The sequence below is a fragment of the Adiantum capillus-veneris genome, chromosome 20 (assembly GCF_014529385.1).
Source record: "Adiantum capillus-veneris isolate H3 chromosome 20, ASM1452938v2, whole genome shotgun sequence".
Lineage (NCBI taxonomy): Eukaryota > Viridiplantae > Streptophyta > Polypodiopsida > Polypodiales > Pteridaceae > Adiantum > Adiantum capillus-veneris.
The window spans coordinates 16,460,099-16,479,118 of NC_140950.1; positions in this window are offsets into that span (position 1 = coordinate 16,460,099).

Here is a 19,020-nt window from a genome sequence, read left to right on the forward strand (position 1 = left end):
CATCATATTTGCGCGATTCCCATTGGAAATTTAATATTTTATTTCCATTTTTCACGCTGTTAATCCATTCCCATCCATATTTCTTCCAATTTGAGATCATTTGGTATGCATACGGAAAACTTTATAAACAAAGTTGTCTTTGGTTACTTCAATTGGTTATCTATACACACCCCTTGAGTAATCAATTTAGCCAATCCAAGCTTGCTTTATCAATCATTGCAAAAGTAATTGCTCATATTCGATAACCCTAATCATCCAAACCGTTTTGATTTGTCATTTTTGGTTTGTGTGGCTACTCATGAGTGATTTTTGGGTACAATTAAGCACATAAATGAATGCAAGATCTCCATGTTCATTTAGATCAATTATTAGCATGGAAACACGCCAAAAATCTACACAATTGCATACCAATTCAGTGATCTATCCCAATTGTCCAAGCCAATTGTGACACCATATCAAATATTTGGCCAAATTAATCATCATAATTGGTAAAAATTAGCAATTATTCATTCAAGGACCGGATTGCACATGCCATTGAGTAGGCACACACACCCGAATTTAGGCCTAAATTTTATGCAAAAATTACATCAATTCCACATTGCAATGCTCAAATTGCAAACTCAATTAAGCATAAGTGAATGCATGCATGCTTAATTTCTAAAAAATTAACACTATTTTTACCCGATCAAGCAATGGACACACTCAAAATTTAAACACAAAAATTCAAATTTGGCTCAATTGGCAATGCATTTAGGCTCACACCTAATTGTTACCATATACATGTGGTAGTGATGTGTGTGAACACACTAGGACCGCTGGGGCATTTTTTCCTCTTTAGGAGGTTTTTTCCCCCGAGCATTGTATATACGCCCATCACTCTAGGGCTATCTATCTTCCATTGCACACTAAGTAACACACTCTCTATTGTGTTCCTTGAGCTTCCTTCGTCTTCTCCAAGCTATGTGCATTTCTCTGCAACCCTAATTCCAACAATTGGTATCAGAGCGGGTTACGTCCTCCCGGGCTTAGTCGCCAGCTGCTCCACACACACCTGCTCACTTTCTCCGACTTCAGATTTTCGGGCAGTTTTCACATCAAATGCATCATTTACCATGGCTGACAACAACACAAATGTGTTCAAGATGTTTGCTATTGAGGATAGGTTAGATGGGGACAACTACCCTATGTGGTCTTATATGATGCAACATGTTCTTGTGTCAAAGGGCGTCTGGAACATTGTGTAGGGCATTGATGTACGTCCTAGTTCTGAGGATGTAGGTGATGTTGAGGATGTTGCAGGTCTTGCTGCAAGGATTGCTGCTATTAGAGTTGTTTTGCCTATGGCAGAACAAGCTCGTTGGGATGTAAAGAATGCGCAGGCTCATGCATTGATTGCGTTTTCTGTGAAGCACACCATTGTTGCTCACATTCGTTCAACAAAATCTGCAAAACAGGTTTGGGATATTTTGGCTGGTCTTTATGCAAGCCGCAATGAGGCTAAAATTGCTTTGCTGCATAAAGGGTTGGAGTTGAAGATTATGCATGAGGAAGATGATATGGACACTTTCCTTGCTAGTGTCAAGTATATCAATGAGTAACTTATTTCTGCAGGTGAAGTCATTTCAAACAGTTCCCTTGTGCAAATTGTTCTTGATGCCTTACCAGATTCTTACCAGACTTTTGCTAGTACTTGGAGACTTATGACCCAAGGAAATCCAAAAGTTGTCAAGTTTGATGCATTATGCACATTGCTGTTGCAAGAGTCACTTTCCAGAAAAAACAGGACTAGACAGCGTGCAAGTGAACACACTTTTATTGCTTCTCAAAGAAAGGGTGGTAACAGCAATGCAGCCACTTCTTATAGTTCTGCTGCGAGTGGCAAAACTTCTATTCCAAATGCTTCTGCTGGCAGCACTTTGTTTGGAAATTCTGGTGATAAGGGCAAAAAGAAGATGTGTTGCCATTATTGTAAAGCTAATGATCAATTGATCAAGCAGTGTCCTAAGGTGAAGGCCAAAGAGGCTAAGAAGAAAGAGGGTGGTTCCACTGCAAATGCTGGTTCCACTACAAATGCAGCCATTGTTCAGTCTTCTGTGAAAGGAGACTGTGATGCTGATGTCGATGCAGAATGGGCTTTTAGCGCAGAGTGCACTTACAATCCTGTTGTCCATGATGCATGCTTGTCAGTTGCTACAGATTCACATGTGTGGTATTTCGACAGTGGTGCTACAAAGCACATTACCTCACATCGTGAATTGTTCACCTCTCTCGAGTCTGTCCCTCATGGAAATTCAGTCACTTGTGCCAACAATACCTCTTATCCGGTTCAGGGAGTTGGAAAGATTGTCCTTACTGCTGCAAATGGCAGTTCCTTCACACTTGTTCATGCACTTTATGTACCTAGGATCAAGAAGAATCTCTTGTCTATGTCCGCACTTGCTAGACTTGGACTTGTAGTCAAATTTGTGGATGACAGATGTACAGTTGATGATCTCAGTTTTGGTGATGAAATTGTTGCATTTGGCATGTTGTGCCATGGGCTGTATAAGCTTACTTTGTATGACAAGTGTGGACAAAATTTTGCAAATGCTATTGCAGATTCAAGGGCTATTTCAGATGCAAAACTTTGGCATGAACGTTTTGGTCATCTGAATTTTGCAAGTTTGCTACGTTTGCAGTAAACTGATATGGTTGCTTCTTTGCCGCCTATTGAAGCACCTGTCAAACATGTTTGTGAAGGATGTGTTTTGGGTAAGATGCAGCGTTCTAAGTTTCCAATGGATGGTTCAGTTCGGGCCACATGCAAGTTGCAGCTTGTGCATAGTGATGTTTGTGGGCCCATGCGAACTCCGTCCTTGGGCAATTACCTGCACTTCATGACTTTCATTGATGATTACTCTAGGCATGCATGGGTATTTCCGCTTAAAGCGAAGTCCGAAGTTTTTATGTGCTTCAAAAAATTTCTGGCAATGGCTAAAAATGTCTCGAAATGTACTATGGGCACCCTCCGTTCCGATCAAGGGGGGGAGTATATGTCTCATGAATTTAATGCATTTCTGGCTAGTCGTGGGATAAAACACCAATGTTCAGTGCCTTATACACCTCAGCAAAATGGTGTTGCTGAGAGGAAAAACAGGTCACTTATGGAAATGGTACGATGTATGGTCAAAAGTCAAGCTTTTCCGCATTCTTTTTGGCTTGAGGCCATCATGTGTGCCACTTATGTACTAAACAGGTGTCCTACGAAATCTTTGCAGTCTATTACTCCTTATGAAGCATGGCATGATAGAAAGCCTTCTATTGAGCACATGCGTGTTTTTGGCTATTTGGCATATGCTTTGGTGCCACAAACACAACGCAGAAAATTGGATGATAAGGCTGTCAAATGTATTTTTGTTGGTTATAGTGCTGAAAGCAAAGGTTGCAGGTTATATCATCCGCAAACAAAGCACTAATCTAACAACTCCTACACGCATCAAGTCCACCGAAGTCCGACTTGCCATAGACTAAAAACCCCAAGCACACTAATGTTAAGCACACAATAATTACCACATGTCAATTACGGCACTTCATCAATAGCTACACACACGAGGTGAATGGTGCTAGAGCTTCATAAAACCTATCTACACGCACAAGCAAAGAATAGGGGACACACACAAATTACAAGATTAATACCCAACTTAATCAACCTAATTTGTGATGCTAAATATCGCAAATCAATTGTTCGTAAAGAGATAAGAGTGGTTAATAGCAAGAAGTACATACATCTCTCAAATCTAGAATAATGAGAGTGTAATACTACCTCATGACATAATGAAATGTAGAGAAGATAAGACCGATGAGAAAATAGGTATTCTATTAATCAAGAGGAGCTTACTCAAATACAATTGGATTAGCACTAGCCTCTCAAGCATAAACATTAAGCTCAAAGCTAGGCCAAAGAGTGAACACTCTAGAGAGAGGGAGCTCTCAAAAGTAGATCTTCAAGAGTGGATACTCAAGAATGAAGCCTCCTTGCTAAAAGGCTTCCTTTTAAGGGCTTTCACCACAGTCCCTTCTACTATGGATTTAAGCTTGATCCCTCTAGCTACCATATACAACTTTGGAACTCCAAGTGATCCCAAGACTTATACAAAGTGAGTGGAAAATATTGTAACATCCATAGCATATCTCCCGCTTGATGTATAACCGATGTAGCATGTGTTAGCCGCTACTAACAACCATGCCCTCCAAGGATGTGATGGTGAGGTAGTAAATGCTTCCTCTCTCTCTCTCTCTCTCTCTCTCTCTCTCTCTCTCTCTCTCTCTCTCTCTCTCTCTCTCTTTGTTTTGATGCCTTCAAGTTCAAGCCTAAACTCTGAAAATGGGTGCATGCTTGCTTCTGTCATTCTTAGCTAGTTGAATTGCTAGAATTATTGAATTTGAAGCTGTATACGAGGGGGTTGTTGATGGTTTCCTCAAAGTTGGTGATATTTGTATAACAGTTTTGTACAAAGGAGTCAATTGTTGGTGCTGCAAGCTCAAAAGTGAATAGATCACTTGTTAAGAGCTCTTTTCATCTATACTGATGGATTCAGAGCTAACCAAAGAAGGAATGCCATTTGTTAGTATGCAAGACTTGCTGGCTAGATATTATAGATGCTAAGGGGGTATCCGTATTGAGATTTTCTCCCTCAAGATGCAAGTCCAAGTTTCTTTTTCTCCTCTAGCATAGAAACAAGAGCAAACACAACGTTGTGTACTAGGTGGGGAGTGGTACAGGTATGCACACATGAAGATCTCATGCCTCTTTCTTTGATCACATTCTCTCTCTCTCTCTCTCTCTCTCTCTCTCTCTCTCTCCCCCCCCCCCCCCCCCCTCTACTCACTTCAAGCTCCCCCTGCACGCTATTATTGAAAGGTAGCATATGGATATAACATTTTTTAATACTATGGCATAGGCCATATAGCTTGATCTAGATAAAGGAAGAACCATTAACATTTTTTGTGTTTGTGTGGAGAGAGAGAGAGAGAGAGAGAGAGAGAGATTTGTTGTAGGTATGAATAACATTAGCTTGAGATTTTTGCTAGCTAATAATTATATCATATATGTGAAAGGAACATCACATGTGGTGTTGTTGTCCTCAACAAGCTTTGCAATGCCATAGGCAACGAGTTTCATAGTTGGTAGTACACTACCTTGGAGGTTTTCTTTCTTGCCAATTGCTTACCTTGGCCAAACTCCTTTCAAATATTAATGGTGAGCTACTCATCTTTGGCTTCCACTTCCCTCTCCATACATTCACGCTCCACCCCCTCCACATATTCATGCACCCACAACTCGTTCTTCCGCAATTTAACATCACAAAGGAGTTGCAGGCTGCAATGCATGCTCCATGCAAGGATAGCTTAACATGTCTTGCAACTACTTCCCTTTAATGGATGCATGCTATCTACTTATCCTTGCACATATAAGCGGACTCTCTCTCTCTCTCTCTCTCTCTCTCTCTCTCTCTCTCTCTATATATATATATATATATATATATATATATTGGGGGGGTCACTACAATTAAAAATTGCATATCCCGTGGGTTCAACATTGGCGATTATTTTATTCTATATTTTTTCACATTTTTACATATAGAAGGGTGTTGAAAAAATGTCCTTTTTTGGAACCAAATTTACAAATTGAATAGGAAAAGGGTCCCTTTTGTTGGTGAGAAATTTACACATAGGGAGTTTTATAAATAGTGCTTGAACGAACGTGATAAATAGATTTTGCATATAGTGAACCCCCGAGCTATATATATATATATATATCCCATATACAACCATACTGGAATCAAATAGTATTTTGTATAGAAGTCAGGTCAACGTTACATGAAAATAGTGTTGTGTAGGATTTAAAAGGTTTGGTTAACATTGAAGCTTGATGGTAGGGGCACTTCACTTCATTCATTTATCCTATATTCACTCTCGTTCTTTTCCCTTCCTCAAAGCTCCCAACCACGTACTCATCTGGCCCTATTTGCCACATGTGGAACACCCACAAAAGCATAAAATGTCGATACCTCATTTCTAGAGTGTCGTGTCTTGGAGTACATTGATTCCCTAAAGAGGGAGTGCTACGAAAATTTAAGAGAAGGTAGGATGACCATTTCTCTCTTGATGCAAGTTGCCTATGCTTGCATCCTGAAGGCATGTAGAATATTGCAATAAGTGCACATGGGCAAGCAAGTTCATGATGATATTGTTAGGCTTTTGACATCGGCTCTCGGAAAGCAACTTCATGGTTTGCTTTGCTTTGGTCAACATGTATGCCAAGTGCTTGCCATCTTTATTCATCAATGTGTATGCCAAGTATCAGCCAATGGAGCACAACAGTTTCTGGCAGGCTACATATCTTGAATGTTATCTTTTGGAGTCGTCCTCGGGCTTGAGGTATCCTTCATCTACCCAGACTCGATTCATGACATCGAAGTCTCGGAGCGTGTTGAATGCTCCAAAACAGAGGGAGACGTTGAAGGAGTGGAACGACGTGATGGTGCTCCATAGCGATGACGCTCCTCGTACCACCTCCTCTGCAGAAAGAAACTCATCATCATCCATACATGCATTAAACACACGAACATTTAATCTTAATATTTAATGGAGAAGAAAATATGGACAAGTTATAATCTATACTATAGATAATAGGGGGAGGGATTCCTATGTAGAGAGAGAGAGAGAGAGGACTCATAAAGAGGGAGGAATTCCTGTGTAGAGAGAGAGAGAGAGAGGACTCATAAAGGGGGAGGGTTTCCTGTGACGAGGAGTTCAAGCCGACTTCAAATTAATCCTTAGCGAGTAGCGATGCACGCTTCCTGCTTCTTCGTTAGAAGAGCAAGATCTGTCTGCCCTTTGAGGACTCCGTCGGCTTGGAGTGGTAGCGATAACGATTAAACACAATTTATATTTCTCAAGTCTAGCCACTCTCCAATGTAAACTAGGGACTCTGATACATATGACAATAGATAAGCTTCAGAAAAACCAAGATTCATAGTGTTTGAGTTTGAGTTTGAGGATAAATCATATGAGCATTCTGTTAATCCGGGATAGTCATTCATGGTCCACATTAGAATGCCTCTCGATTACTTGTGTTAGATCTTTATCTATCATGAGAGAGAGAGAGAGATCGGTATGTCTAATCTATTTTGTATATGCAGGTTTCTATATTCTTGGGCAATTGCAGGTTCTCGGACTCCATCAGTATGAGTGATCATAGCAGCACAGTAGTGCTCGCCCGAGCAAGGCAGACATAGAACGCTTCTTAGCGTCTCTTTCACCCGATCAACTAGATCTAGTGGAGGGATGAGTAGTATCTATGAGCAAAGACGGATCACCTCCTTCGCAATTGCAGCCTCGGTCTCCATTGCACTCAAAGTGCAGTTCTGTGTCGGACTCGAGCCGACGTAGTCTGCATATCAGACTTTCACAACAGTCTGACGGTGGTGGTTGCTGTGGTGAGGAGCACTTCGTTTCTGGAACTCATGTGTCAGAGAGTCCCCAGGACAGACCGAGGAGTGTCCCTGCTTGTGAGACTGCTCAGACTACGCCGAAGGATTATACTGCCTATGCTTTTGACAGTGGTGTTCCGACCACTGTGTCAGAGACGCCGAGGAATGACCCGGACATTGCATCGGGGTTGCTCAGAGGCCTGGACAATGAGCATTCACTAGACAGGGTTGCTACAGTTCAGGGAGGGACGTGCCAGAGGGATACGCCTACCTCATCGATCGTATGTCTGGTGAGATCATTATGACCCCTGAGGGGAAGCAGGTGATGGGCCCCATACAACTGTCGTGTAGACAGGTTTTTCGACACACGGTCATGATCTATTGGAGGGCTCAGGATAAAGCCTCCAAGGATTATGTTATTGCTCCGCTACATCGGGAGTTTCCAGTTCCCTCTCTGGAGAATACATTTGACGATGCTTGGATGAGGAGGTGCATGCCCGACTACATGAAGCATCAGAGGTCAGACACACGGGGAGCAGATGCTAGACCTAACTGGCTTGAAAGAGAGGAGTAGAGGGGTATCAGGGAGGATAGGACGACCAGTCAAGACAGGTGGCGGCAACAGAGGGACGCAGCGAGAACTTGCATCGAGATGGGATTATTCCATCACCTGGGGAGTGGCGGCTGGGCCAGCTTCGAGGAGGATTTTGTCCCATCACCTGGGTCATGGATCGACAGGGTGGAGAGGTGAGATTATTAAACTCTCGCATTGAAGTATTTGTAGATGTTTGTACATCTGTAAGTTCTTAATGGTGTGTTGTGTTTGTTACAAGACTCTTACATGCAACCGTTGAAACCGGAGGAGCTAGCCGATCTGTAGCTATATAGTATCCGTCGGCATTTTGTATCATCAGCCGGCATTTCCATATGTTGTACTACTACACCGCCTTCGGCGGCCTCTCTCTCTTTTTCTCTCTCCCTCTTTATCGCGTGCACAAGGGCTTCTCTCAGTTTTGGAGTTTAGCCTTCATGTCGCAGATTTTGACACGTGTAAAGGGCTCCCCCTTCCGCCATATTATGGTAGTTTAGATAGCAGCGGGCAATTTTGTAGTAGATCTTCTATTAATAGACAATCAGTCTTCTTATGAAAAGTTGCAAATTTTTTATATGCGCATATATTTAATCTCACAACCACAGGTATCTTGGAAATTTCGATAAATTTGGATGGCATTTTGGGAATTTAAAATTAGAGGGGTATTTTGGGAATTCCCCCTAGATTCTATACGGGCCATTGTTGTTTACTTGGCCATTTTTGGTTCACTGGCCATTTGTATACAGCAATGACTCAAAGACAAAGTATCATACCTGTTGCCATCCTCAAGTCTGCAAAGCGAGCATCACCCCCTCTGCGCAATGGTCCCTCCCTTTTCTTCCCTTGCCATGGCAACATGCTCGTCTCCCTCTTGTGTGGACCATTGCAGGACTCTCTCTCTCTTTGATCATGCACGCCATGGTTGCACTCTCTCTCTCTCTCTCTCTCTCTCTCTCTCTCTCTCTCTCTCCACTTACTACTTCCTGGTCCTCCAACAACAAGACCAAACTTTGGCAGGTAGCAACACTGACGCGAGGGCAAAAAGGGGGATATCTCTCGCATCCAATAGATCTACACGATCTGACACGCAAATTCACCCATTCCTTGTTGATGGTGAAGGGGGGGGGGGGAGGGGGAGGGGGGGGGAGAGAGAGAGAGAGAGAGAGAGAGTCTTAGCACTACCTTCAGACGAGCACGAGAGAGAGAACGCATTGTATGCGAGCAGGGATTGAAATAGAATACCATATCATCGCTTGCCAAAAAAATCTCCAAGTCCCTTGTGGATCGCATTTATCTCCTTCCGCCTGTCATGTCTGGGAGAGAAAATCTCTCTCCTCCCACCTTTACACTTGTCTCTTCTCTCTCCTCCACTTGTCCTTCCCGACTTTTCCTAATGTTAGATCTTAATCTAACCTTATAATAAATGTAATTCTAAATCTAACGTAACCCTAAATCTTAATATAACATTTCATTTTATATTTTCTCTATTTTTTTAAATCTATCCCTCTCTCTCTCTCTCTTTGTTTTCTCCCCTTAACTCTCTCTTTTCGCCTTCTCTCCCTCTTTCTCTTTCCCTTTGTTTTCTCATCTAAAGGCTCTCTCTCTCTCTCTCTCTCTCTCTCTCTCTCTCAAAGACACAATGTTGTGTATGTTGTGTGTGTGTGTGTGTGTGTGTGTGTGTGTGTGTGTGAAGAGAGAGAGAGAGAGAGAGAGAGAGAGAGAGAGAGAGAGAGAGAGAGAGATTGAGAGGGAGAGAGAGAAAGAGGGGAAGGGAACATGAGAGGGAGGAGAGGGAAGGAGCATACCTGGCTCTCCTTCCTCTCCTTGTGTGTGTGTGTGTGTGTGGGGGCGGGGGGGGGGGTACCTATTTTGCTAGAGCGCTAAAACTTCTGAGATCGGAGTTTTTGACGCTCTCGGTTTATTTTTTACCTTTGTCGGCGTCGCTATGCTCATCACTATGCTTCAAATAGCATAGCGAAGCTCATTGCGACGAGCATAGGGATGCTGTGGATTTTAACATTTGAGCGTCGCACTGCTAGTGTCGCTAATATGAAGAACATCTTGTAGTGCTATTCCTAAGAAAATATGCTACTCTCAATTAAAACATTAACGGCCCATAAGAATGATGTTAGTGGCAAATAAAATTATTGCCAAAACCGTAGTCCTTAGTCCTTCTGATAAAGAAATCACTCCTCATCAAAATGGTTTTATCAAAGGAAGGCCAATGTATGATAACATCCTGTAAGCAATGTTTGGCATAGAGTATGCATCCTTCACAAAACAAGAGTGTGTCTTACTTTAGCTGGATTTGGACAAAGCCTATGAGAGGATCATATGGTTGTTCGTTGAAGAGGTTATGAAATATCCGGGCTTTGGGCCACGGCTATGTCGATTAATTCTCACCCTCAAAGTGGGAAACCATTATGAGCTTCTGTTTAATGACAGAATTGTGGCTGCATTTGAAGTCAAAAGATCAATCAAGCAAGGCTTCCCACTAGCCCCATTGCATTTCTCCATTTGCTCCCATCCTTTGGTTACTTGCTTGAAGACAATGCTTTGAGAGGGGAGATCCATGGGCTGACCTTGCCTAACAAATGCCCACCTCCTTGCGAAGCTCCTTGCGGATGACTCCGTTCTTTTTCTTAAATCATGCCCATAGGTAGTTAAAAAGGCTCTTGAGATTGTGCAAACATTTGCCACAGCCTCTGGACCGAAATGCAATATTGAAAAATCAAGATTGATTTTACTATCAAAAAACGAGCAGAAAACGACTCCTTCAATCCATCTATGTGGACCAGAGAGATAGTTTCTAAAGGGCAGATCTTTCATCGCCTGGGGGCACCACTGGGGGTCGACGTAACACACAAACAAAGATTCTAATGGGTCATGGATAAGGTAAAGAACAAGATGCAAAGGTAGGAGTATGTACTTCTTCCTTTCCAAAGTAGGCTTAAAGTGATAATTTTGTTTATGCTCCTGTACATAGCCTTCATAGGTCCACTCCTCAAGTTAGCCAAGTGCAACTAGAAGGACTTTCTAAAACCGGTGAAAAGATTCCTATGGAAAAATAACACTAAAGATTCGACACCATGGCAGTGGGCCAGATGGGAGTTTGTCATAAGGCCAGATGGAGTCGGGATTCTCAACCGGGTCATCCATGCAGAGGTCCAGTGTGCCAAACTATTGTCGTCAATCACTAAGCAAAACCAGGCATGGGAAATTATGACTAGTAAGGACATGATTGACAAGGCAAAACTCATCTCGCAAGGAGGCCAATGGAAAGACCTGGTCGTGCACGACAAGCTGCTTGCCCCTCGGTGGACCAACCTGAGGGTCAGAGGCTTAACCGGAGAGCTAGTTCAAAAATGCACTAGATCATTAAAGGTGTTGGATTGGGGAGAGTTGACAAGGAATTTTCAAAATTCCATAACTCACTAGTCCCCGGGGCTCTCTAAAACAAGAAACATCCACTTGAACCAAGAAAGCGTACACCTATATCAGCAAAAACACAAGAAGTGATGAGACTGAACGATGAGCCCAAATTGGCCTCTGTGTGTGTGTGTGTGTGTGTATGTGTGTGTGTGTGTGTGTGTGTGTGTGTGTGTGTGTGTGTGTGTGTGTGTGTGTGTGTGTGTGTGTGTGTGTGTGCACCTCGTGCCCACTCCCCTCAGCACTCCATCTACAGCTCCATGACAACCCTATATTACTCCACTCATAATAGAATAGGTACAAGAGAAATGCTTTGTTCATGCTAAACTGACTTCAACAAGGCCATTTGTGCCTTTTTGTTTAACATTGCAGCAAATTCAAGTGATCATCAAGTCTCCTTGAACTGTGAGAATTGGTCAGCTTAAAGCCATCCATTTGCCCCCTTGGCCCTCTCCACTTTGCTTCTCTCTCTTTTGAGTTTGGCCGCTGAGAGGAGGCGAGTAGGAGCTAGACTGTAGCGGGCGATAGGCACCAAAAATTACTATTGTAGCGTCAATAGGTGGAGATCTACATTTTGAGTTGTATCTATACTACTCTATTAAGCAAGTCGATATTTCGGGGGCCACATGCTATAAAGTACTCTCTCCGGGTAAAAGCCTGAGCTTTCGAGCAAATCAACAGCGACATCGCTCTCCCGTACATTCAATTTCAAAGTATTGTTTGGTGAGTACACACTGCACATACAAAGCTAGACTATCAAAAAAAAAAAAGCAATTTAATTCAAAAGATTTTTCTTCGTTGCAACAATCGCCAGTCGCTTTTTTGCACACAAATTACACTAGCAGAGTCCCTCTTTCTTTTCTCTCACTACATTGGCTGCTAGTTGATCATTCTCTCTCTCTCTCTCTCTCTCTCTCTCTCTCTCTCTCTCTCTCTCTCTCTCTCTCTCTCTCTCTCTCTCTCTCTCTCTCTCTCTCTCCCGGTGTGGAATGACTCATTGAGGTTTTTGAGAGCCAGCGGGCGCACATTGTTCCATTAGGCAGCAAGGTCAAGTCATGGCACAAGACGAGGCGATTGAGTTCTGAAAGTAGACCACCCTAGGGGCAGGAGGCGAACAGGCGACAACTCACAAGAGGGAGCTGAAGAGCCTCTAGTAGTGAAGGGATTCAAGAAAATCCTCCTCCATCCCTCTGTTGTGAGTAGCCCCTCCTCTTTCTTCACCTACTAACTTCTCCATCCGTTTGAGCATCCTTTCCATGAACTGGGGCAACTCGGTTGACCAAGAAGAGAAACATGCACCAACACGAAGGGTAACTTTTAATGGAGCAAAGAGAGAGAGAGAGAGAGAGAGAGAGAGAGAGAGAGAGAGAGGCTATGCTCTTGACCTGGATGTTGGATGTGGTTAAGGCAAACCACTTTAATTAAGTGAAGGCTTGGATGGCAGCTTGCAGAGAAAATGTCATTGTTGCAGCGAGCATGGTAGTGTGGGGTTGCAAGGTAGGAGCAGGCTATTAGACTGTTAGCCAAGGCTCACGAAAATAATTTTATGAAGCTGGATTTGAATCATTTTCACCCCTTTATGAAAGGTAAAAACGATATTTGAGAAGGAAAATTCTACATCAAATTTAAGAAAAATTACCAAAATACCCCTCAAATTTCAAAAATTCCCAATGTCCCCCTCATATTCGGCCAAGAAATCCCAAAATTCCCTTCAAGCTTGCCAAAATTTCCAAAATACCCCTAATATTTAATCTCACAAACATCTCTATTTTATTTTTTTTGCACCTCTCCACATAGAAAGATTGGTTCTCCTCAATAGAAAATGATACCACTAGGATTTTAGATGGTATTGAGGCCTCTTCAAATGAAATTATTTATCATTTTTGAACACACATGCCTCTATTTATTGGTGAATAATCTACTCATCCTATAATGGAGAGCCATTTTCAGGCTCTCCATGTGGCTCAAAGCAAGAGACAGGAGTCATGGATGCGAATTGTCGGCATTGGCATGAGAGTGGAAGGGAAGGGGGGGGGGGGGGGGGGGGGGGGGGGGGGGGACCAAGGCAAAGAAAGAAAGAGAATGGATTGGGTGCCAAGAAAAGGGTCTCTCTCTCTCTCTCTCTCTCTCTCTCTCTCAATAGGAAGGGACACACGCTTGTAATATTTAATTTGAATGTTAGGACACCCACAACAATTGGAGGAAAACGCTTACGTTTAGTATAATCCCCTCTAAATTTTTTGAGATTTATCTCTAATCGCGAATGACTGTTATCAAGAAGGAGGAAGCGGCTTACCGAGAAGAAGAAGTTCTTGATAGAAATATAGTGTACTTGCGAAAATGTTTGGGTATGTCTTGGGTCAGTGTGTGGATATGTTGTATTGGTTGGAGACCCCTATACAAAGGATATGCCAAGGTCTGCATGTATTCTTTTTGAGTTAATTCAAATCAAGCTCTTAAGAGCATTTGAAAAAAAAAAAGAGAAACTACAAAGGTTTAGAGAATCTATAAAGTGCAGATAAGTTTCACACAAAAACCTTCAAATATATTAAATTTGCCTCTAAAATGTTAGAAAAAAGGTATGGTATAGCCAAATGCTTGGAGAATCCTCAATTTAGTGTAATTCCACTTGCAATTTTTGAAATTTATCTCTAAATTATAGATTTGAAGGTGAGGAAACCTACAAAGTATAGAGAATTTGAGTGTAAAAGCCTTCAAATATAATCAAATTTCCCCTAAAATTTCTCATATGAAAGTTTTCAAAGTTTTTAGGAGAAAGCACTATCCCTCAACTTGATTTAGTGTAATCCCCCTTACAAAATTTTGAGATTTGCCTCGAAAACTCTAATTTGCCTTTAAACGCTCGAGAAAACCTAGATTTGGTGCAATCCCACTTACAAATTTTGAGATTCACCTTTGAATTCCAAGTCAACCCAAAGGCGAGAGAACTAACAAAGCTCAAAGAAATCTAACGTAAAAACCTTTAAAAATAGCCGAGAATTGTTAGAGTTCCCACCTGTCATCCACCTTGGACCTGCTCCTACCTTGGGCTTGTACATCTTCTGCCTTGAATTTGACGGATTAAACTTTCCAAATTGCGTCAACTCTCAATTTCGTAGATGTCGATGTCGATTTTTTATTTTTGATTCTCGATTGTGGATTTCGTTTATTGTCGCTTTGTCGATTTGTTGATTGTAGAACCAATGTTTACTCTCCTTTCCCTCTCTCTCTCTCTCTCTCTCTCTCTCTCTCTCTCTAGTGTCGGTGTGAGAGCCCTCTCTCTCTCTCACACACACACACACAGGCTGTACTGAATGGTGCTCTCTCTCTCTCTCGCTCACTTACACATGCATTCTCTCTCTCTCTCTCTCTCTCTCTCTCTCACACACACACACACACACATACACTGTGTGCAAGACATCCATAACAAATTGTTGGACTCATATCACTGAATTCTTGAGCTCAATGTACTTTATTAATGCAATGCAAATGTGGAAAGTCTTTGCGCAATGCCCCAACACCTCGAGGAATGGCATGTCGACTTCGTCTCTTATATTTAAACACATCGAGAGAATGGCTCTCTCTCTCTCTCTCTCTCTCTCTCTCTCTCTCTCTCTCTCTCTCACACACACACACACACACACACACACACACACACACACACGAAGGAATACATGCATCTAGCTTTTGAATTTCGAGCATTGAGGTCAAAGATCATTTAGGACATAGAAGGTCCATGCAAACCTCCCAAGGGAGGTTCATTGAGCAACACATGGAGAAACATTTTTTACAGCCTTCAAAATGTAAAAGAAAGCCATGGTCACCCTTCAAACGTTTTTCAAAAATAAAAGTGCCTTCAAAATGTAAAAGAAAGCCATGGTCACCCTTCAAATGTTTTTCAAAAATAAAAGTGGTCAGCCTTGAAATTGAGGGTCGGAGTGAAATGGCCTCCCAAAAACTATAGGCTTAGGTATTATAAATTTAGATAGAGTACTAAGGTCTTTTTGAGTTTCTACACTCATGTGTCTTTTCATTTTTCACCATCCTAGTACTTACCCTTCACTTTTGCATTTTCAATTAAATGTTTTTTAAAAGTTCTCTTTGAAATGAAGCATAATATGACACATGGAGGGTCTCTCCTTCCTTGAAGTTTTTAAGCTGCTTCATATATAGTATAGATATAGATGTTTCATATATAGTATAGATATAGATGTTTGGTGTAAACTCCTGTGAAGTGAACCAATGCATGAGAAGTGGAGGCCTTCTTCTTGCTTGAAATTTTTAAGCTGCATTATGTATAGTATAGATTTATAGATTTTTTAGGGTGACACATGGTTTAACTCTCAAAAATAAAAAGGATTTAATAACTCTAAATTAATAAAAGGCCCTCCAATTGGGAAATCTTTCTCCCCATTTGAGATGCCAATGTTAGGGTTGTTTTTTTGTCAAACATTGTACCCATTTCAAGGCATTTTTTTTGTTTTGTATGGAAAAAATATTAGCTACTCTTTTGAAAATACATGATAATATTAAGAAAATAACAATGTCTTGAAAATTTAAAGGGTAAGGGTGTCCCTGGTGAGTAGGAGTCCCCATGAGCTCAATCATAAATTTTCTCTCTCTCTCTCTCTCTCTCTCTCTCTCTCTCTCAATAATGTAGATAACAACCCCTTCATTTGAATGTATGCCCTCAAAGCGAGACCGACCTAAATCGATGCAAGGACATGCGAACCCTCTCCTTTTTCTCAACCGCTTTTAAAAATAAAAACTTTCACAAATTTATAAAAGGTATCGATATTGGTCTTGAAAAAAGCCCCTCATAAAACAAAGACAAATATATCATTAAAAATCAATTTTTTGTTAGATAACAAAATCTCCACCAAAATTATCTTTACTTGCCTAGGTGGAGTGAAACTAAGTTTATACATTTATTCTATGTACCACTGAAAGGATTTTCATTTCCCATTGCATGTCAAATATGACCCTTCACTTTTGTAGTTTACATTAAGATGTTTGGTCTAGACTTTTGTGAACTAAACCAATGCATGGCCGGTGGAGGCCTTGTTCTTGTTTGAAATTTTTAAGCTGCATTATGTATAGTATAGAATCCCTATTGAGGTGCAAAAATGTGATAAGTGTGGGTAAGTCATTGGTTGTTGTTGTAAACTCTTCACACTTGATTGCTAAAAACACCACCCAAATCATTACTAACTCCATCTCATAATCTTACTATTGCCTTTTCAACAATCCACTACGAGCTTATTTGTTAAGAAGTGCTTGTCAGCTTTTCATTTGGTGTCAAGTTCGTGCGCAAGTGTCTTTGTTTAGTTCAAGGCACTTTGAGACTTGAAGCACCTGCACCCTATGAGTTGGCATTTGCAAGCCCTCGGCAATGTGCGGGTAAGGTTTGCCTCATCGTAGCAAGCCTAGAGCCAGTTGATAATTAAGAGCCGGTTTCAAATGATAGTAGAAGGAAGAAAAACTAATAGAAAATACAAGAAATTAGTTTAATAACCGTGCAAATTTACAGGACTATATTAATACTTCCGGTTAGCATTTTAACAAGGAGGAAATTTGGCCAATTTGTAAATTCGGGCTGCTCAATGGGCTGACCCGACCCTCATTTTCACCCGCACCCTTGATCCCATCTAAAAATGTTCGTGTGATATATGGTCTTGAGGCTAGGCCTCAGAAATGTCACTTGTACAACATTAGGGAGTTGTAGTAAATAAAAACTAGTCTTGCTTGGTGGGCCTTGCTATATAACAACTATAGAATATAAAAGACATATGTTTACTATCTAGCACTAAAGGAAACAAGATTGTGACTAACTCGGCAACGATAGCACTGCCTGAGAGGGTAATACATTTAGAAATGTTATATATTTTTGGTCAGAAACAAAGTTACGTGGGATCAATTAATAGAGATTATAGAGGTGATTTTTAAGAGAGTTAGTTGAACTTCAAAGAGAAGCATGCACATTTTAAAATTGTTATTGTGTTCACGGGAGGATACAAAGGTAAGTGCATCAATGAATTGCAACAAGAAATGCGGTGCTTTACTGGCCTGCAATATTGTACTTGAGCTTTTTGATTGTCGAATCTATAGGCCGATATTTGAGTCAAGCTACAGAAAAGCAATGTGAATAGTTAAACATATCGTCTTATAATGAAACCTTACAGACTGAAAGTGTAAAATATACAGTGCACGTCATGCAAAGGTGCCATACAAAAGTATGGTGGAGAGTTGGCACTGTGGTCTCTCCAAATAATTATAAGAAACGGAAGCCGTGCCCTGCCCCGTAGCGTTTATGTGTTGTGCCAGGCAAACGGATGCGCATGAGAAATTGGATGCAAATTGACCTTGTAGTGTTTTCGAGCTAGAGACGCGCTTGCAATCACAACATCCAATGTTGTGAATATGTCCTCCCTACCATACGCAAAACGCACATTAAGACAAATACAAAAGATGTAGGATATTGATTAAGCTTAAAGAGAAGCAGATGTAACTTTATGTTCTATGTCCTTTGATCAATGTTAGCTTCTCTCTCTCCCTCTCTCTCTCTCTCTCTCTCTCTCTCTCTCTCTCTCTCTCTCTTTTGTAAGCTACTTCCGTCGTCAATTTTGTCTTCTTGGCTCAATGATGACTAACCTGCATTATGTATCCTCATTTCCAATTGTCCATGATCATGGACGTCTTGAGTTCGATGTCCCCATAGCAGAAGGCATCATATTCACTTTGTTGCATGCACATCAAATTCACTACCTTGTGCTATCCAGAAACTATATGTGGAATTAAGGGCGAGAGTCATGCAAGTGCGAGCGTACAAGGAGTTGCATACTAAGATTTACCAATCAACTTTGCTGCCAGAGCTGGTGCTCCCTCCTCCCCTCGAAAAAGTTTCTACTACCATACCCTTTTCAGGGTGAAGTGCGGAGAGCGTGTTTTTGGTTGCTGTGGCCAATAGCGCAAAGATCAGAGGCAACCTGATTTGTTGAGGGAGTTATGTAAGCTGTTTATCTCCGCCTCCGTCTAAACTAGTGAAGGAAAAAGCTTCCTGACATGATGCGCACTCTCAAAGATCAGATATTTCATGCGATCGAGCCATGGCAGAGGTCTGTTCTACTCATCAAAATACGACCTTGTAAACCCTGGTTATATTTCGCAAATCATCAAGGTGGAGAGTAGATCATATATTTCGTGTGATCAAGCCATTGCACAGGTTTGTTCTAGTGCTACTGAAACAAAAGATATCAGATTTCAATCGATGATCAGTTGGCCTAATCTAGAGTCGAATCACCAAAACTCATTGCCTTTGGCTCACTAAGTAAGTATAAATGAACTCATATGAATGCAGTAGTAGGGTCTCTCTCTCTCTCTCTCTCTCTCTCTCTCTCTCTCTCTCTCTCTCTCTCTCTCTCTCTCTCCACACAAACTTGTTGCTTCTGGGGATCAACCTGTGAACTGCCTATACTGGTGCTTGTGGAGAAGTTCGAAGTACTGGTGGACGTCTTTGTGTCCTGC